The 22534-nt window shown below is 44.9% G+C and overlaps 1 protein-coding gene across 6 annotated transcripts in view; it reads right to left on the bottom strand.

Annotated features, from left to right (window-relative positions):
• The window catches only part of ZBBX (zinc finger B-box domain containing), a 341437-nt gene that overhangs the window by 88869 nt on the left and 230034 nt on the right, over positions 1–22534 (bottom strand). The window lies entirely within an intron of this gene.

Below are 22534 nucleotides of genomic sequence, written 5' to 3'. Positions count from 1 at the left end.
CCCCTGAAGATACTCCACGCTGGGGTAGATAGTAATGTTAATGTTGATGTTATTAATAAAAATGTCTTTACTGTGTAGTGGGTGTTCCCCTAGAGCCCGGGTGGGACGGCTGTCCCCATAGAAACTGTGCAGGAGGGAGGAGGAGCCGGCAGTTTAGGGGGAAGGGAGAGAAGTGTGTGTGGAAGGCAGTTGAGTCCGGGACGGGAGAGAAGGAGAAAGGGCAGAGTGTGGGAGCTGGGTGGACAGAAAAGCGAAGGAAAGGAAAGAGAACGTGTCCTCAAAGGTGAAGCAGGAATTGTGTGGGTCAAGACTGTGATAGCCGGAGTGGGAGCCTAGATGAAGTGGAGTAGCCGGGCACATCCTCACTAGAGGAGACATCCAGAAAAGGTTTTCCCCCAGCAGAAGTCGTGAAATCATCTGAATATTGCCTCTGTTATGAAGATGCGTACAATAAACATGCTTTCTGGTTCAACCGATCTACGTCTGCCAAGTCTTTGTACATCTGACGACGTTATCTGCACCACCACACTCTGCCCCACCAAACAATCTCCTGTCCCAATAGTGACGGCGGAGCCGGGGGTTAGCCTCCTAGAAAATGGGGCCACGACTACAACCCCCGAGGCACCCCCGGCACCCCGTTACACACATACTGAGTATTTGGTGCAGAAACCTTCTGCATGAAATCTGCACCTTTTGGCAGAAAAACGCACCACAAAATGCATCCGGTTTTGTGTATTTTACTATGCATTTTCACATTGAAGTCACTGGATGGAAGGGCTGAAAAATGCAGACAAAAACGCACCAAGAATTGACATGCTGCACTCTATTTTCTACACAAAATCTGCAAGAAAAAAAATGAGCAACATGTGCAGAAGACTTCAGAATTCTCATAGAGATTGCTGGCATAAGGATATAGACATGCAGATTTGTCACAAAATTGCCACAAAAAACGCAGTGCATGCACCACACAACCTAAGATGTTAGGTTACACCGCATATTATACTCTATGGAGAAGAGAAGGGAGGAAGCACAAAACACATTGTGCAGGTTCTCGATTGCTTATTGCAGTGCTGTATTCACAGGTACACCATTCAATACTGCTGTATAATTTTGTCCATGCATCTACTTCTGTCTATGAGCTATGAAAATAGAACAGAGCAGGAATGTCTCTGTGTGTTAAGTATATGGGAGACACCACAACAGCTTGTCTGCACCCACTAGCTCAGAGTTAATTGCAAAGCTTGAGATTGAGCCTGCAGAGGGTAAAAATAGTGAACAATAGAGAATACATGTTATATAATTTCCAAGTATCATGTTATTTCTCATGTACACACATGACAATTTATTCTGAAAGTTAAATTCTTTAAAGTTACAAACACAAGTTTATTACAGTTGAGGTTTTAACAAAGTAGTAAAATTAAGTGAACACATTACTAGCCAAGTCAACAGTATGCATATAGTACTATAAATTATTGATAATTCATCACCCAATCAAAAAATGTGTGGCTAACACAAAAAAACACAAATGTGGGCAATCCCTGCAGGTTTATTGGCTGTCTAACAGCCACCATACGTGTGAGGCGGGGACTCGAGAATGGAGCTCGAGCACTTGCAATAGTTGATTGAGAAAAGGGCATCCCGATGCTCGATTGAGTATGAAGAAAGTGGCTCATCACTAGTACCGATGTAAAGGTGCATCTCAATAAATTAGAATATCATCAAAAAGATAGTTTATTTCAATAATTCAATACAAAAAGGGAAACACAGATATTATACAGAGTCATTACACACAGAGTGATCTATTTCAAGTGTTTATTTCTGTTACTATTGATGATTATGACTTACAGCCAATGAAAACCTAAAAGTCATTATCTCAGAAAATTAGAATAATTAACACAAAACACCTGCAACACCTGCTTGAGGTCTAGTGTGAAGTTTCCAAAATCCGTGATGGTTTGGGGAGCCATGGCATCTGCTGGTGTAGGGCCACTGTGTTTTATCAAGACTAAAGTCAGTGCAGCTATCTACCAGGAAATTTTTAGAGCACTTCATGCTTCCCTCTGCCGACAAGCTTTTTTGAGATGGAATTTTAATTTTCCAGCAAGACTTGGCACCTGTCCACAATGCCAAAAGTACCAATACCTGGTTTAACCCCTTAACGATCGTTGGCCCTACTGGTGCATCCTAAGCCATATAGGTGTAATCACCTGCAGATGTCAACTGATTTGAACAGCTGACATGTGTGCCTCGCAGGCATGGGTGGATCCGTGATCCTCCCACACCTGTTAACTCTTAAATTGCGTTGTCAAAATGTGACAGCGTGATGTAAATGCCCGCTGCAGTAAATCTTCATTCACCCGGCTCCATCGGCAGCACCTTGATGTGATCACTATTAGCCAATGGTTGCCATGGTAGCACAGGGACATGTGATGACTCCTGTAGCTCACATGACTTACTTCCTGTAACACTTGGCAGGGCAGTCGCTATTACAGAAGACGAGCATTTGTGGTGATCAGAGCTGTGTAGCTGTGATCAACAGAAATATATGAGCAATCAAACTACTGATCCTTATAGTCACCTAAGGGGACTAGTAAAATAAAAAAAAGGAAAAAAGTTTTAAAGAATAAAAAAAAATAAAAAACCTAAAAGTTCAAATCACACTTATTTCATCCATTGAAAATGAAAGGGATAAAAAGTATACACATTTGGTATCGCCGCTTTCAGAAACGCCCGATCTATCAAATTATAAAATCAATTAATCTGATCGGTAAATGGCATAGTGGTAAAAAAAATTGCAAACACCAAAATTACGTTTTGGTTGCCGCAAATTTTGTGCAAAATGCAATAATTTTTTTTTTAATCCTGACTCCTGAGGAAGGGGACAGACCGTCCCAGAAACGCATAGTGTCTGTATAGTCTCATAGTTATTAATTTGTTTTATTCTATCACTATTAAAACCACTATTTTTACTTCACACCTTTCCATCCCTGTGTTGGTATTGGATTGGTGGCGCACCATTAATCCTGACCTTTTTTCTCTTATCTCTGCAGTCTCCTTCATCGGGACATTTAAGAGAAACACTTCTTCCATAAACCTTCTGGGATTCCATAACACCTCAGCAGTGCTACAGGCTGATCGCCTCCATGCTACGCCTCATTGATGCAGTAATTCATGCAAAAGGAGCCCCGACCAAGTATTGAGGGCATTTACTGTACATACTTTTCATTAGGTCAACATTTCTGAGTTTCAAAACTGTTTTTTCAGTTGGTCTTATATAATATTCTAATATTCTGAGATAATGACTTTTGGGTTTTCATTGGCTGTAAGCCATTATCATCAACATTATTAGCAGAAATAAGCACTTGAAATAGATCACTCTGTGTGTAATGACGCTATATAATATATGTGTTTCCTTTTTGTATTGAATTACTGAAATAAATTATTTTTTTGATGATATTCTAATTTATTGAGATGCACCTGTATTTTTGCGGAGAAGTCCTTTTTGCTTACTCTAAGGTATTTTTAAATAAATAATAATGTTTAACTTAAAAGGTGGCTCAATGCTTTGGACAGACGGTGTAACAAATCCGTAGCCTCTAAACAAACATTTCCAGCACACTATATTTTACGTGCAACTCATTTTTGGAGCATTGCAAAAAATGTGCCATGCGTCTCTTGAGGACACATGCTTTTAATTAACCAATAGTTCAAATTTTAAAATGTGGCAAATGTGTGTGTGTGTGTATGTGCATGTGATGTGTAGTGAGAGTATCATATACACTCAGGCCAGATTACAAATATTTACACACATTGTAAAAGGCCACATTTTTAATTTCTTGTTTTTGGCCTCAGCAAGACCAAAAGTCCCTTAATCAAACAAACTCAGCTCTACTAAGTAGCATGAAAGGTAGCAGTAGTATGTTGTATGCTACCTAATTAATTTTATCTTAAATGTTTAATTGAGTACAAGTGTTGATGGGCCTAGGACCAAAGATTTAATTTAAGTAAAAGAAGCTATTACAGAATTTTTCGGCCGAACTCGGGCTCATTTAGCCTTTTCCCATGTGAGGCAGATTTCCCTTTTAGCACTTTGAGCCATATCTCTCTTAATTCTGCTGCCTGACTGATCCACCTCTCTCCTCACTACCACCCCACTTTTCCCCTCTGCAAATCCATCCATTGGCTCCAAATCCTCCACAGTATCCAACTTAAACTACTAACACTGACCTACAAAGCCATCCCATAATCTGTCTCCTCCATATATCTCCGAACTAATCTCCGGCTACTCTCCAACACGTAATCGCTGGTCCCCCCCAAGATCTCCTTCTCTCCTCCTCTCTCATTCGCTCCTCATGCAACTGCCTCCAAAACTTCTCCCGAGCATTCCCTGTCTTCTGGAATTCGCTGACTCAACACATCAGATTATCTGCTACACTTGCAGCTTCAAATGTAACTTTAAAACTCATCTGTTCAGAAATGCCTATAATCTCCAATGACCCCACTTCTTCACCATCACCACAGCTACTGCCTCTCCACCGTGCGGAACTGCCGCCCGACCAACACCCCACCTACTGTCTCCTCCCCAAAATCCTATAGAATGTAAGACCGCAAGGGCAGGGCCCTCTTCCCTCTGTACTAGTCTGTTTATTGTAACTTGTACATGTATTCTATATGTAACCCCTTCTCATGTACAGCACCATGGAATCAATAGTGCGCTATAAATACATATTTTATATATATATATATTTTATATATATATATATATATATATATATATATATACGCACACACACACACACTGAACAAAGATATCAACACAGCACTTTTGTTTTTGCTCCCATTCTTCATAATCTAAACACTGAGATCTAAGACTTTTTCTATGTACACAAAAGGCCTTTTTCTCTCAAATATTGTTCACAAATTTGTCTAAATCTGTGTCAGTGAGCACTTCTCCTTTGCCGAGATAATCCATCGACCTCACAGGTGTGGCATATGAAGATGCTGATTAGTCAGCATGATTATTGCACAAATGTACCTTAGGCTGGCCACAATAAAAGCCCACTCTAAAGTGTGCAGATATAATGTATGTGCGCACGTTGCGTTCTGGGCATGTGGAAAAGAACGCACCCTCTAAAACTGTAAACACTGCGTTTGTCAAGAAAAAGCATCCAAAACACATGCATTTTGGATGCATTTTGCATGCGTTTTAGATGCATTTCTTGCAGTGCGGTACCACGGCAAGTGAGCTCTGCTACATGCCCGCTGACAGCAGACACAGACAGAGTTGGGTGATGAGAATGAACTCGGGTGAACTTCACCCGACTTCATTGTCATACCGCGGCTCTGTCTATGTGTTGCGTCCTGATTAGCGGTCACACGTGAAGGACTCACCGGTGACCGCAAATCCATTGAGTGACTGAAGTGAGTAGCGAGATCAGCGCTACCGTCACTCAGGTTACCCGTGGCCAGCTGGAGTCCTCCAACCGAGACCGCAACTCAGCTGTGACGTCATCACTGATCGCGCAGCTCACTTCAGTCACTCGGGCAACTTACTGTCACAGTTGGAGGATCCAGCAGTGGCTTCAGGAACCTGAGTGACGTCATCGCTGATCACGCGGCTCACTTCAGTTGCTCCGTGGAGCTGACAGAGAGCGGTCTGGTCTGTGGCCGCTCCTGTCAGCTTCATGTAGCAGAGCTGAGAGCGTCATGGGACGTTGTGTGGATTACGTCGAACCTGGATGGGTGTTTGGGGATTAATAAAGTGGTGAAAGAGGGTGGGTTTTTTTGTCTTTTATTCCAAATAAAGGATTTTTTCGGGTGTATGTGTTTATTTTCTTTAACTTACAGGTTAATCATGGAAGGTATCTCGGGGAGATGCCTGCCATGATTAACCTAGGACTTAGTGGCAGCTATGGGCTGCCATTAACTCCTTATTACACCGATTGCCACCGCACCAGGGCAATTCAGGATGAGCCGGGTAGAGTCCCGGGATGCGGCTGCTGGCTGATATTGTTAGGTTGGGGGGCTCTCCATCCTGAGAATACCAGCCTTCAGCCGTGTGGCTTTACCCTGGCTGGTATCAAAATTGGGGGGAACCGCACGTCATTTTTTTTTAATTATTTATTTATCTTACTGCACGATATAGACCCGCCCAGCGGCGGCTGTGATTGGTTGCAGTGAGACAGCCGTCACTCAGCATGGGGGCGTGTCTGACTGCAACCAATCATAGGCGCCGGTGGTGAAAGCAGGGAATACGAGATGGAATAATGAGCGGCCGGCATTTTCAAAAGAGCAAAAGCCGCCGGAGCTTTGTGACAGCCGTGCAGCGCCGTGCACGTGATCGTGAGTATGAGAGAGGGGGAGAGACCGACCGACGGACAGAGAGAGAGATACAGAGAGAGACCGACCGACGGACAGAGAGAGAGACAGACAGAGCGACCAACTGACAAAGAAAGAGACCAACTGACAGAAAGAGGGAGATTGACCGACATCAACAGACAGAGTTCAAAGCGCAGCATTAACGCGGGAAAAAACGCAATGTGCACACATAGCCATACAGTATTGGTGGCAGATGCATGCCCAGGAGGCCTCTTGAACAGTCCAGACTGTATAGGCAGGGTCACAAAGTTCCCATAATTCCAGCCTCTCATGGACCAGGACCATGAGCATCTTCTCGTTGATGTGATGGGGCGGCATGTTGAGGATAACCACTATCCTTTGTATAGGTTGCCAGGACAATATTTGGGGCAAACATCCCATTGAAAGCAAATGCAAATTCTTGGATTTTAGGAGATGTGTGCGTATATATCGCATGTGACATATTTTATTTTTGAGATCAGTTTTTTCTTCCTCGCAGCCATAGACTTGCATCTTGTCTGATGTAAGAGTGCAATTGCGGCATGCTGTGATTTTTTTTCCTCAGTCCAATTAGAGCGGAGGAAAAATACGCAGATCTGCTCTGCCTTATGGAATAACATTGATCCGAGTGCAATTCGATTTTTTTTTATCAGACTGCACTCGACAGATTCACACACTAGGGTGACCCCGGCCTTAAGCAGATAATTTAAAGGAGAAGTTAGAGTCTGGTGTTCTCTATCACATTAGTGAATGTCAATATTCATGAGTCCACCATCAGGAGGACAATGATGTGAATGGCAAGAATGCTCTCCAAAAATAACATTGACATTTGCTGCAGATCACCTGGAGAAGCCAGAAAGCTATTAGAACAATAGAACAATGTTTTGTGGATGGACGAGATTAAACATAGAGCTTTCTAGTTTTAGGCTATATACGCACGTTGCGTACTGGCCCTGCAGAAATTTCTGCAGCGATTTGAACAGCACATGTGCGCTTCAAATCGCTGCAGAAAGAGTCCATAGTGAAAAAAAAGCCGATTCCATGCGCTCTGAGTGCAGCCCCTCCCATAGACAGAGCAGGAGCTGCAGGCAGAGCGCAGGAAAGAAGTGACATGTCACTTCTTAGAACACGCGTTTCGGGCAGCAGCCGAAGCGCTGCGCTCTAATACGCCATGTGCGCACGTCTCCTGCATAATCGTCATAGATTATGCTGGGGACGCAGGACGCATGCAGTTACGCTGCGGTGCAGATCGCAGCGTAACTGCATGCAAATATGCAACGTGCGCACATAGCCTAAATGAGAAGCGTTATGTTTAAAGAAAACACTGCAATACAGCAAAACAACCTCCTAGTACCTGTGAAACACGGTTGTGGTATTATTACGGTTTGGGCCTGTTTTGCTACAGCTGGGCCGAGACAGCTTGCCACTATTGATTAAACAATGAATTCAGAATTTTATCAGCAAATTCTAAAGGAAAATGAGGACATCTGTTCATGAGTCGAATCTAAAGAGAGCAAAGTCACACAGCAAGAGCATAATCCAAAGCACAGGTCGTTCTACAAAAGAATGGTGAAAAATGAATAAAGGTAAAGTTTTGGAACTTTAACTTAAAGTCATGACCTTAATCTTATAGAAATGTTGTGGTAGAACCTGCAGTGTGCAGTTCATGGCCGAAAAAGTCACCAATATAACAGAACTAAAGTTATTTAAAATACTATGTCCCTAGTATGTTTTAGGATGATACTATATGATCTGTATTACAATTGATGTAACAATGTATATCAAACGTTTGAGAACCACTGGAATTGCAAAGGTTTTCATAGGAACTGCATACTTGCACATTTTACAAAGAATATTTCCAAAGTTGAAAAAACCTTTGTTTATTTAACATTGTTTTTTGGGATGCTTGTCTGTTGAAAAGACTATGGGATAATTTGCTACCTACAGTTCAACATGCCACTATTCTGAAATCTAACTATGAAATACATACAGCTGCACTCTAGAATGCTAAGAATGAATAAGGGAACTCTGGTATTGCATTACTGCTATAGGAATACTTGAAAAAAGAAATATTTAGCTTATGTATTGCCCAATGCATGTGAGCCTGGACACCACGACAAGTGATATCTTATATTTTAGGAACTTAACTTGAAATGCTCCTCTCTGGGTTAAAAACCTACATGTCTGGGCAGAAATGATCCATCTATAAAGGATTTCAAAAATTCCTATTGCAGTAATGCAATAAAATAATTCCATTCATTGTTAGCATTCTAGCGTGCAGCTGTATGTATTTTTGTAGTTATATTGTGTATTTAGCTGGCACCTTTTCACACCTGTTGGATGTGCCGGATAAGTTTTTTTATACTATTCTGCAATCTGTGCCCAAAATTTAACGATGTCTATTCGTCTTCATAAAGTATAGGTAAATATTTTTTTTATTCCAGGTGCAAAACTTTTCCCCTTAAAAAGTTGCTTTCATATTTACTTTTAAAAATGTCAAATTATTCTTTGTTTAATCTGCACAGTACCATTTACACTACTCTGTGCTATTATTACCATGTTGTGTTTTAACGGTATATGTTTTATATATATATTATATGGTATACAGTGGGTACGGAAAGTATTCAGATCCCTTTAAATTTTTTATTCTTTGTTTCATTGCAGCCATTTGGTAAATTCAAAAAAGTTCATTTTTTTTCTCAGTAATGTACACTCTGCACCCCATCTTGGCAGACAAAAAATATTTTCCAAATTTATTAAACAAGAAAAACTGAAATATCACATGGTCATAAGTATTCTGACCCTTTGCTCAGACACTCATATTTAAGTTACATGCTGTCCATTTCCTAGCTATCCTCCTTGAGATGGTTCTACTCCTTCATTGGAGTCCAGCAGTGTTTAATTAAACTAATAGGACTTGATTTGGAAAGGCACACACCGGTCTATATAAGACCTCACAGCTCACAGAGCATGTCAGACCAAATGAGAATTATGAGGCCAAAGGAACTGACCAATGAGATCAGTGACAGAATTGTGGCAAGGCGCAGATCTGGCCAAGGTTACAAAAGAATTTATACAGTACTCAATCATAGTGCATAAAGAAGAACCCCAAGATCACTGTGGCTGAGCTCCAGAGATGCAGTAGTGAGATGGGAGAAAGTTGCACAAAGTCAACTATCACTGCAGCCTTCCACCAGTTAGGCCTTTATGGCAAAGTGGCCCGATGGAAGCATCTCCACAGTGCAAGACATATGAAAGCCTGCATAGATCTTGCAAAAAAAAAACAAAACATGAGAGACTCCAGACTATGAGAAATAAGATTCTCTGGTCTGATGAGACGAAGATAGAACTCTTGGGTGATATTTCTAAGTGGTATGTGTGGAGAAAACCAGACACTGCTCATCACCTGCCCAATACAATCGCAACAGCGAAACATGGTGGTGGCAGCATCATGCTATGGGTGTGGTTTTCAGCTACAGGGACAGGACGACTGGTTGCAATTGAAGGAAAGATGAATGAGGCCAAGTACAGAGATATCCTGGAAGAAAACATCTTCCAGAGTGCTCTGGACCTCAGACTTGGCCAAAGGTTCACCTTCCAACAAGACAATGACACTAAGCACACAGCTAAAACAACAAAGGAGTGGCTTCAGAACAACTCTGTGACCATTCTTGACTGGCCCAGCCAGAGCCCTGACCTACACCCAATTGAGCATCCTTGGAGAGACCTGAAAATGGCTGTCCATCAATGTTCACCATACAATCTGATGGAACTGGAGAGGGTCTGCAAGGAAGAATGGCAGAGGATCCCCAAATACAGGTGTGAAAAACTTTTTGCATCATTCCCAAGAAGACTCATGGCTGTACTAGCTCAAAAAGGTGCTTGTACTCAATACTGAGCAAAGGGTCTGAATATTTATGACCATGTGATATTTCAGTTTTTCTTGTTTAATAAATTTGCAAAAAATTTCTACATTTCTTTTTTTTTCTGTCAAGATGGGGTGCAGAGTATACATTAACCCCTTCACGACCTTGGACGGATCTATCCGTCAAGGATTGTGTCCCGTTAAGCCCCCGCCCCCTGCCGCGGGCAGGCGGCGGTCGGCAAACATATCAGCTGTTTTCAACAGCTGCATGTGTGCCTGCTAGCCGCGGGTGGAATCGCTTCCACCCGAGGCCATTAACCCCTTAAATCTTGCTGCCAAAGTCTGGCAGCAAGATCTAAATGCGCGCGGCCATGTTTTTTACTTACCGCCGCCCCCACCGGAAGTCACGTGCGTTATCACGTGACTATCGGTGGTTGTCATCGTAGCACAGGGTCATGTGATGACGCCTGCAGCTATGATGTTTCACTTTCGTTTTCCCTCGGCCGAGAGCAGAGGGAAAAACAAAGTGACTGAATCTGCTGTTTACAGCTGTATAGCTGTGATCAGCAGATAGATATAAGCGATCAGATTGCTGATCGATATAGCCCCCTAGGAGGACTAGTAAAATAAAAAAAAAATTAAAAAAAAAGTTTTAAAAAATAAAAAAAACCAAAAAACCTAAACGTTCAAATCAACCCCCTTTCCACCCATTGCAAATTAAAAGGTTAAAAAAGAAATAAATATACACATATTTGGTATCACCGCGTTCAGAAATGCCCGATCAAAATATAAAATCAATTAATCTGATTGGTAAACGGCGTAGTGGCAAAAATAATTCCAAACGCCAAAATTACGTTTTTTGGTTGCCACAGGTTTTACGCAAAATGCAATAACAGGCGATCAAAACGTAGCATCTGCGCAAAAATGGTACCATTATAAACATCAGCTCGAGACGCAAAAAACAAGCCATCACTGAGCCATAGATCCCAAAAAATAAGAACGCTACGTGTTTCGGAAAATGGCGCAAAACGTGCGCCACTTTTATTGGACAAACTTGTGATTTTTTTTAACCCCTTAGATACAGGTAAACCTATACATGTTTGGTGTCTACAAACTCGCATCGACCTGAGGCATCACATAGATACATCAGTTTTATCATATAGTGAACACGGTGAATAAAACATCACAAAAACTATTGTGCGATCACACTTTTTTTGCAGTTTTTCCACACTTGGAATTTTTTTGCTGTTGTCCAGTACACTATATGGTAAAACCTATGGTTTCATTTAAAAGTACAACTCGTCCCGCAAAAAATAAGCCCTCAAATGGCAAGATTGATGGAAAAATAAAAAAGTTACGGCTCTCGGAAGAAAAGGAGCAAAAAACAAAAACGCAAAAACGGAAAGTGCCCGGGGGCTGAAGGGATTAAATGACACCATGAGTTCTTTATTTCAATAAAGATGGAGTCACTAATTGTGTTTTATTTCCAATAAAAATATTTTTCTGTGTTTTTTATTTTATCTTTACTAGAAATTCATGGTGGCCACGTCAAATATTGGCGTGACACCATGAATTTCGGGCTTAGGGCTAGCTGATAATACACACCTAGCCCTAACCCTATTATTACCCAGTGAGCCACCCGGCATCAGGGCAGCTGGAAGAGTTGGATACAGCGCCAGAAGATGGCGCTTCTATGAAAGCGCCATTTTCTGGGGTGGCTGCGGACTGCAATTCGCAGCGGGGGTGCCCAAAAAGCATGGGCACCCTGCACTGCGGATTCCAATCCCCAGCTGCCTAGTCGTACCTGGCTGGACTCAAAAATTGGGCAAAGCCCATGTCATTTCTTTTTTTTTAATTATTTCATGAAATTAAAAAAAAAAGGGCTTTTCTATATTTTTGGTTCCCAGCCGGGTACAAATAGGCAGCTGGGGGTCGGGGGCACCCCGTAGCTGCCTGCTGTTCCTGGCTAGCATACAAAAATATGGTGAAGCCCACGTCATTTTTTTTTTGGGGGGGCGGGGCAAAAAATCCTGCATACAGGCCTAGATGGAGGATGCTGAGCCTTGTAGTTTGGCAGCTGTCTGCTCTCCTGCATAGACTAGTGGAGAATGAAGAACATATTGAAGGAAATGACATCAGACCTTTTTTCTTTTTTTTTTTAACAATTTTTAATGGAATTGTTCACTGTTAAAAAACGCATAAAAACGCAGTGAGCAAAAAAGCACCAAAATGCGGTAAAAACGCATGCTTTTTTTGCCGCGTTTTTTTCCACGGGTGCGTTTTTGTCTGCTCACTCATTCTTTTCTCCCTATCAGAGCAGAACCGCTCAGATTAGGAGAAATGCTCATCTCCTGTAACCTGCAGTACGCGGCTGCTGGTTATAGGACCTGCGTCACGTGAGCTACAGGAGTAATCACAAGACCCAGTGCTAACACGACAACCATCGGATCCACGTGATCCCATCACGTGACTTCCTGTGGAGGCTGGTGATTATGCGAATAAAGCGATCGCCATTAAAATGGCGCTGTGAGATTTTTACAGTGCTATTTAAGGGGTTGACAGGTACAGGTGAATAGCGAATCCACTCGCGCACAAATCAGCTGACATCTGCGCTGATTGCTGCTGGCTATCTGCGTCTGCCAGTGTGGATTACCAAAATGAGTGCAGGGACGGAAAATATTTAAACGGAATTGTTAAGTAGTTGATAAATGCATTAACAAAAACGCGGCCAAAATCTTGATCTTTCATATTTTTTTTGGTCAGAGGCTGTGTTTCTGTGACCACAGGTAAAAAAGATGCAGCATGCTGTCATAGCCATTGAGTTATTTGTCTGCAAAGCTGCTCAAGTTCTTGTACATTTTCTCAATATTTCAATATCTTTGTTTAAATTAAAAAAACAAACATTTTAAAATAATTGTTTTGTTTTTTGGGAATAGATTCTGTTGCCCCCATGTAGTGGTTTTTAGACACTTAGTATTATGGTGCGCTTTATAATATATGTAGGACTATGAGGTGCATTAGATTATACGGACAACTATATGGGGCATATTACTATATGGAGGACTGTATGCTGGAGGGAGAGGCAGGGGGAGCAGAACTACAAGGCTCAGCATACTCAATCTACTAGTGGATGCAGGAGAGCAGACAGCAGCTGCCAAACTACTAGGCTCAGCATCCTCCATCTAGGACTGTATGCAGGATTTTTTGACCCTCCCCCCCTTTCCCAAAAAAAATGACATGGGCATCACCATATTTTTGTATGCTAGTTAGGTACAGCAGGCAGGAACGGGTGCCCCCAACCCCCAGCTGCCTATTTGTACCCAGCTGGGAACTAAAAAATATCCGCAATGCAGAGTGTCCAAACTTTCTGGGCACCCCAGATGCGAATTGCAGTCCGCAGCCACCCCAGAAAATGGCGCTTTCATAGAAGCCCCATCTTCTGGCACTGTATCCAACTCTTCCAGCTGCCCTGATGCCGGGTGGCTCACTGGGTAATAATGCGGTTAGGGCTAGGTGTATATTATCAACTGGCCCTAAGCCCGAAATTCATGGTGTCACGCCAATATTAGACATGGCCACCATGAATTTCTAGTAAACATAAAAAAAACACAATACACAGAAAAATATTTTTATTAGAAATAAAACACAACACAATTAGTGACTCCATCTTTATTGAAATAAAGAACCCCTCTCCGCAGTAATCCTGGGTCAAGGGTCCCGCACCGTCCAATCCGGATCCAATATCATCTGAAGGAAAAAAAAAACCTACACCCTTCAGTGCAGCATTGGACTGGCTACCGGAGGAAACTCCGGTAATGCCAGGCCTGGATTCAGGACACACACAGCGTGCGCACACACACCACACACAGCGTGCGCACGCACACACACACAGCGTGCGCACACACACACACAGAGCGTGTGCATGGACACACACACACAGCGTGCGCACACACACACACCACACACAGCGTGCGCACACACACACACCACACACAGCGTGCGCGCACACACACACCACACACAGCGTGCGCGCACACACACACACCACACACAGCGTGCGCGCACACACACACCACACACAGCGTGCACACACCACACATAGCGTGCGCGCGCACACACACCACACATAGCGTGCGCACACACACACCACACACAGCGTGCGCGCACACACCACACACAGCGTGCGCACACACACCACACACAGCATGCGCGCACACACACACACCACACACAGCGTGCGCACACACACACACAGCGTGCGCACACACACCACACACAGCGTGCGCACACGCACACACTGCGCACGCACACACTGCACAGAATCACACACATAGCAAAGACACACACTGCACACACACACACCACACACAGGGTGCGCACACACACCACACACAGCGTGCGCGCACACACACACCACACACAGCGTGCACACACACACCACACATAGCGTGCGCGCGCACACACCACACACAGCGTGCGCGCACACACCACACACAGCGTGCGCACACACACCACACACAGCGTGCGCACACACACCACACACAGCGTGCGCGCACAGACACACACCACACACAGCGTGCGCGCACACACACACAGCGTGCGCACAAACACACCACACACAGCGTGCGCGCGCACACACACCACACATAGCGTGCGCACACACACACCACACACAGCGTGCGCGCACACACCACACACAGCGTGCGCACACACACCACACACAGCATGCGCGCACACACACACACCACACACAGCGTGCGCACACACACACACAGCGTGCGCACACACACCACACACAGCGTGCGCACACGCACACACTGCGCACGCACACACTGCACAGAATCACACACATAGCAAAGACACACACTGCACACACACACACACCACACACAGGGTGCGCACACACACCACACACAGCGTGCGCGCACACACACACACCACACACAGCGTGCGCACCCACACACACACACCACACACAGCGTGCGCACACGCACACACTGTGCACGCACACACTGCACAGAATCACACACATAGCAAAGACACACACTGCACACACACCACACACAGGGTGCGCACACACACCACACACAGCGTGCGCGCACACACACACCACACACAGCGTGCACACACACACCACACATAGCGTGCGCGCGCACACACCACACACAGCGTGCGCGCACACACCACACACAGCGTGCGCACACACACCACACACAGCGTGCGCACACATACCACACACAGCGTGCGCGCACAGACACACACCACACACAGCGTGCGCGCACACACACACAGCGTGCGCACAAACACACCACACACAGCGTGCGCACACACACACAGCGTGCGCACACACACACACACCACACACAGCGTGCGCACCCACACACACACACCACACACAGCGTGCGCATACACACACACTGCGCACGCACACACTGCACAGAATCACACACATAGCAAAGACACACACTGCACACACACACACCACACACAGGGTGCGCACACACACCACACACAGCGCGCACACACACCAAACACAGCGTGTGCACACACACTTACCATACACAGCGCGCGCACACGCACACCACACACAGCGCGCACGCACACACACCACACACAGCGCGCACACACACCACACACAGCGCGCGCACACATACCACACACAGCGTTCGCACACACACATCACACAGCGTGCGCACACACACACCACACACAGCATGCGCACACACACAAACCACACAGCGTGCGCACACACACACCGCACAGCGTGCGCGCACACACACACACACCACACACAGCATGCGCACACACACATACCAAACTGCACACACACTACTGCACAAACACACACTGCACACACACACTGCACGCACACACACACACTGCGCGCGCACAGTGCTGGTAGCGTTGCAATCACGTCCTCCTGTAAGCTGATCTCCAGACCTATTGTAACCATGCGCGCTCCCGCGGTCACAACGGGACCTGAAGAAGCGAGGGCGCATGCGCCGCCCTCTCGTGCACCCGGCTGCACGGTACAGCGGGCTTCAGTAACATGGCGCCAGAGATAAGCGCTATGCGCAGGCGCCAACTGCGACGTCATGTCACTGAAGAGGGAAATTTAAATACAGAAAACCGTGAGAAAAAACCCTTAAAATTTACAATTTTTATTATTGAAGATTAAAAAACGTATCCCAAAAGACAATACACACATATGTATATATACACAAATCAGTGCCGCAGTGCCGCATGGGAGTGGGCAAAAACCCTGTCACTCCTCCCTGCCTATCCTGCGGAGGTCGGCACCCTAAAATTGCGCAATGGCGCCCCCGCTCACCGTCGGCTCGCCCTTCTCTCCCTGCACTAGAATAAAAGTGCAACTAGTCTGGGAGTATGGGAGTGCTCAGGATGGATATTGCTGCACTGCCAGAAATTTATCAAAAGGTACAAATGCTTAAAATATTGGGGATAACCCTATTGACATATGACACACATATGGGTGTGACTCTACAGGCTAACTATCAAAAATTGGCTATAAGAGGTACAAAGTTAAATGCAGGACACCTCAAAAGGCCATCCTTCATAAGACATGGTGTGGCTATATTGGTATAACACTCAGGGAGCCCTCTGTACAAAGACCTATTGTCCTACATACTCAATCATGGCACATAAATGGACTCATGTCTATAGTGATAATTGATCACCAGAAAACACTGTGAGCGGGCCAATACCCGTATGCCGACAAAAACACAGTTGGCTCCCCCGTCAGCACACACATCTATAGTCTCTAAGCATAGCCAAATGACAGTCTCGTGGACCAAATCCCACTTCAGATGTTTCACTGTAGAGCATGTAACGATAAGGTACTCATATACTTAGCTTATAATGAAGATATGGACTAATCGCCAGATCACCAGCAATCCTTCAGTGAAATCACCGGGAGTCTTAATGCAGGCACAGTGTTGGAAACCGCTTGCTCGACGCGTTTCCCCCTGGCATACAGTCCCGCCAGGGTTCTTCAGGAGCTCCCACAATCGGGCGCAGCAAACACGGCCACAATCTGCCGCTCTGCCTCGGTCCTAATCCCCGCCTCCAACTAACCTTCTCTAGCTTTATTTGATTTCCTAGAGGCATTCGGTATATTAGGGGTATTAATCCCACTCTAGATATGTGGGAATTCATCTACATATATATACAGCCATCCTGTATAGGTCTGCTTTTTTGACTACGGGGTTTGCCTTTTGATCTTGGACCTATTGTCCTTGGTTGCTTGAAGTGTATATTTGTGGGCATATTGGTCCACGATTTTATCCCTTTGATATCCCCTTGGACTGTAAATGTAATAATAATGTATCTCTATAGGGCGTTCTTTCCTTTTGAATTGGCTAGCCTAGGTAAGGAGGACTGTATGTACCATCTTCCTCCTGAGTCATAATAAGCCCATTAAGCGATAATGCCGAGCGCAGAAAACGTATGATTTCTCTCTCACAATTAAGGGCTTATATTGGGTTGCCATGGCGAACATATATAGCGGAGTTATCAAGGGATGGTACATTTGCACGCCGGTTCTGTCAGTTAGGCCGTTATCAATGTGTGAATTATGTTTGTGGAGCGCATATTTGCGTTCCACGATCATGCACCTGAGAGATGACGTCACACTAAGCGACGTCCTGTGATGTACCGACGAGCCGCGGTGGAACGCATGATGCGTTCCACGAAAGCGTCACTTCCGCTTTAACAGACGCCACTTCCGGTGACGTCGCTAGGCGCCATTTTTAAAGAACGCTCTGCCTCCACATGTGGAGGCGGGGATTAGGACCGAAGCAGAGCGGCAGATTGTGGCCGTGTTTGCTGCGCCCGATTGTGGGAGCTCCTGAAGAACCCTGGCGGGACTGTATGCCAGGGGGAAACGCGTCGAGCAAGCGGTTTCCAACACTGTGCCTGCATTAAGACTCCCGGTGATTTCACTGAAGGATTGCTGGTGATCTGGCAATTAATTCATTATCTTCATTATAAGCTAAGTATATGAGTACCTTATCGTTACATGCTCTACAGTGAAACATCTGAAGTGGGATTTGGTCCACGAGACTGTCATTTGGCTATGCTTAGAGACTATAGATGTGTGTGCTGACGGGGGAGCCAACTGTGTTTTTGTCGGTATACGGGTATTGGCCCGCTCACAGTGTTTTCTGGTGATCAATTATCACTATAGACATGAGTCCATTTATATGCCATGATTGAGTATGTAGGACAATAGGTCTTTGTACAGAGGGCTCCCTGAGTGTTATACCAATATAGCCACACCATGTCTTATGAAGGATGGCCTTTTGAGGTGTCCTGCATTTAACTTTGTACCTCTTATAGCCAATTTTTGATAGTTAGCCTGTAGAGTCACACCCATATGTGTGTCATATGTCAATAGGGTTATCCCCAATATTTTAAGCATTTGCACCTTTTGATAAATTTCTGGCAGTGCAGCAATATCCATCCTGAGCACTCCCATACTCCCAGACTAGTTGCACTTTTATTCTAGTGCAGGGAGAGAAGGGCGAGCCGACGGTGAGCGGGGGCGCCATTGCGCAATTTTAGGGTGCCGACCTCCGCAGGATAGGCAGGGAGGAGTGACAGGGTTTTTGCCCACTCCCATGCGGCACTGCGGCACTGATTTGTGTATATATACATATGTGTGTATTGTCTTTTGGGATACGTTTTTTAATCTTCAATAATAAAAATTGTAAATTTTAAGGGTTTTTTCTCACGGTTTTCAATATATGATCCCTTAATAATCATCTATAACGGTTTTTTCTTAAATTTAAATACAGCCAGAGAGAGGGAGGAACAGGCAGCGGGGGGCGGGGATACGCGTGCATAGCACGCCCGGACATCAGGAGAGAGGGAGGAACAGGCTGGTGGGGGGGCAGGGAACACGTGCATAACACGCCCGGACATCAGGAGAGAGGGAGGAACAGGCTGGTGGGGTGGCGGGGAACACGTGCATAACACGCCCGGACATTAGCAGCAGAGGTGCACACGTCAATCAAAAAGTGCACGAATTTCTAAACTTTATAAAGTTGGATTTCGCTGCCTAAACACTCGAGCTGCACCCTGATGGTATGTACACAATGTGCCTGATAGTGCCAGTACTGCACTGGCTGCACCTTATACATGAAAAACCTGATGTTTGGTTCCCTTTAATTCTCATAGACTTTGCTGGGGACACACAGTGCATGCATTTACGCTGCAGTTTAAAACACTGCCAAAATGCATGAAAACTGAACACGTGCGCACACAGCCTTATATAGGATTTTTCCTCAGGTGTGTAACCGGAAATCTCACGCCTGCGCATTCTGCCTGCCATCTCCGCACACCCCCAGTATCTTTTGAGCTTCCTATCAAGGTTTATTTTTGATAAGTATTGATACAGGTAAAATACATCTTTGCACCGTGTTAGCCAGTAGAGATAAAAAATTGTTTAAAAGAACTGAAGTCCTCAGTGGTTGATACCTTTTAATGGCTAACTGAAAAGATGGTAATAATAGCAAGCTTTCGAGACTACTCAGGTCTCTTCATCAGGCATGGTATAACACAAAATCTGAAGAGTCACATAGTTATACACAACAGGACATAGAATAGTGCATTTAAAAGAACTGAAGTCCTCAGTGCTATGTCCTGTTGTGTATAAATATGTGACTCTTCAGATTTTGTGTTATACCATGCCTGATGAAGAGACCTGAGTAGTCTGGAAAGCTTGCTATTATTACCATCTTTTCGGTTAGCCATTAAAAGGTATCAACCACTGAGGACTTCAGTTCTTTTAAACAATTTTTGATAAGTATTGAGCATTTTCTTTTGAATGTTTTTGATTTTCAATAGTTTTTGTGGCATTTTTTTTCTACGAAAACGGCAGAAGGCGCAGTGATTACACCATACCAATTATTAAGAAAACTGCTTGGAAATCTACACCAAGTCTAACAGATTTTTTAAGTGGATTTTTTAATGGCCCCTGTCGTTTTTTCCATCCTGGCCTTCAAAGATACTGTGTTTTGTCAAAATTCAATAAGAATTAATAGGATGCCAGGAAAATAATAATACACATTATTCAGGCAGGGAATATAAAGATGTAATGATCCAGGTTTGATAACATTTCTGTGTAACTTCAGATTTGTATCTCTTACCTTATGCTAACCTTCGGCTACTTTAATTTTTGACTGTTGTTTGGTGTAGACTGATCTATTTGATGGACTCTTTGATTACAATCCCTACTGTCTTTATTTTGTAACTTTTGTGCGGCTTCTGATTCTTTATACTAACATTGTGTTATGCATCCAGACACGATGGATTCAGCAATCTCCTGTGATAACATGTTAGGGCTGAAGCGCAGGAGGCAGAGACCGCCAGGAAGAATATCAGTAGGGAATTATAGATTTTTGTTTCTAATTTTTTTAAACTTATTTAGCCTGAGTTTAGCTAAAAGAACAATAACATTGAGATTAAAATTGAAAACCGGGTATAATTTTAAAAAAAAAAAATTTTTTTTTTTGTGGAGCCAAATTGCCAGGCTGTAATTTTTCACAGACAGTTAATATTAGTTAATTTTCCTAAAAAAATTACAAAAGTTATTTTTTTTTTCTTATTTGTGTGCTTTTGTTCTCTTTATCTACATGAAGGAATTGTGTGAAAATCTGATGAAGTTTTACGTCAAATTTATGTGTGATGTTCCTGGACTATCAGGTCGTCACAGGGTACTGCACAAGCTGCCCTTCCATGCAGTATTCCACCTCCCTCTTGGTTCTGGGTCACTATCCGATGGCGTTGCCTCCAACAGCAAATCAAATCCTAGATACACCCTGCACCACACCCACCAGGCACACCAGTGGACGGCTTGAGTGGAATAGAGTCGCCCACCTGGGGGGTCAGGGAGGGGAGGTGATGTGTGTAGTCAGTCAGTCAGTGAGTTGAAGGACTGGTTGGAAAGGAGCCCTCAAGCTGTGAGGAGCTCAGAGGAGGTTGGGAGCGGTGGCTCCAAGAGAAGCTGTCTAGGTTGCAGACGGTGGTCTGGGCCTAGAGGAGTCGGACCCCGGTCGCAGGCGATTGTGGCAAGGTGCGTGGACCTCTCGAGGAGGACAGCCATCAGCCTAGCACTGTCACCAGTCCGGGACCGAAGGCACGACGGGGCACATGGACCCTAGGTCGGGGAGTAGCTTCAGGCAACTAGACAATTCACCTGAGGAGAACAGAGCCTTTATGATCCGTTCCCACCCGCTCCAGAATCGGGGCATTAGCGTAACAAGGGGAATCGGACTTTCCAATCCAAAACAGTCCAGAAAATACCAAGCGTAACGCCTGAGAGCAAGCTCCCACACTTAGCCATAGTAGGGAGCGGGGCCAGGCAAGTTCCATACTACTGGGTTGAAGTTAAACTTAGTGCCAGGAGGCAGGTCACGGATCACCAGGCAACACTATAGGGGACGGGACCCAGACGTTCTCCCCTCAGCGGCACCGGTATCCAGAGAATTGGTTTACCCGGTTGTCAGCGTTTGATTATGAACTGAGTACGAGAGTGACCCCTGCATCCCACGGCACCCCACACAGAGTCCTGGGGCATCCCCCTACTTGTGGAGGGCTGCAACACCTTGCTGTCCCCACTTCATCACTCCGGGTACTCCCAACAGCAGCGGCGGTACTCCCAAATTACCGTACACCATGGGTGGCATCACGAACTACACATCAACTCCCCTGTAAATGCGATCTTTTATTTGAGTGGCCGCACGATCCCAGGTCCGGAGACCCTTGAGTCACAGCGAACCCGGATCCGAGCAGCCCGGCTGCTCCCACAGGGGTGGCACATACGCAGAAATAAGAAAAATTCTGAAGGGTTCAGAAAGTTTCAAGCACCACTGTAAATAGGTAGCCTTCTCATTTGTACATGCTTCCACAAAGCTGTCTTAGGCCTCCTTAACACATACATGCAAAACAAGAACATTTTGTGGTGAAGATGCGTGTGTGTGTGTGTGTGTTCCGTGTGCCGTCCCTGTGCTATCCATGTGACGTCTGGATACACACGGACAGCATGAGCTTTTACACTTGCCTGTCCCCGGTGCTGCTGTCTTCCATGCTGCTGTTGCTTCTGGGTCCACTGAGTGCAGTGAATATGCATGAGCTTACTGAGCAGGCCCGGAAATAACTGCAGAGGCAGAGACAGTAGCACCGGAGATATAAGTGTAAAAATTCTTTATTTTTATGTGATTTATGTTTTTTCCAGTATGTGAGTCCGTGTTTCTGGTACGTGTGAAAAAGACACGGATGTGTGAAGGAGGC

Source organism: Anomaloglossus baeobatrachus, chromosome 3 (assembly GCF_048569485.1).
Source record: "Anomaloglossus baeobatrachus isolate aAnoBae1 chromosome 3, aAnoBae1.hap1, whole genome shotgun sequence".
Classification (NCBI taxonomy): Eukaryota; Metazoa; Chordata; class Amphibia; order Anura; family Aromobatidae; genus Anomaloglossus; species Anomaloglossus baeobatrachus.
The sequence above is the reverse complement of the archived record's forward strand: the minus strand, read 5'-3'. Positions and strand labels throughout refer to the sequence as shown.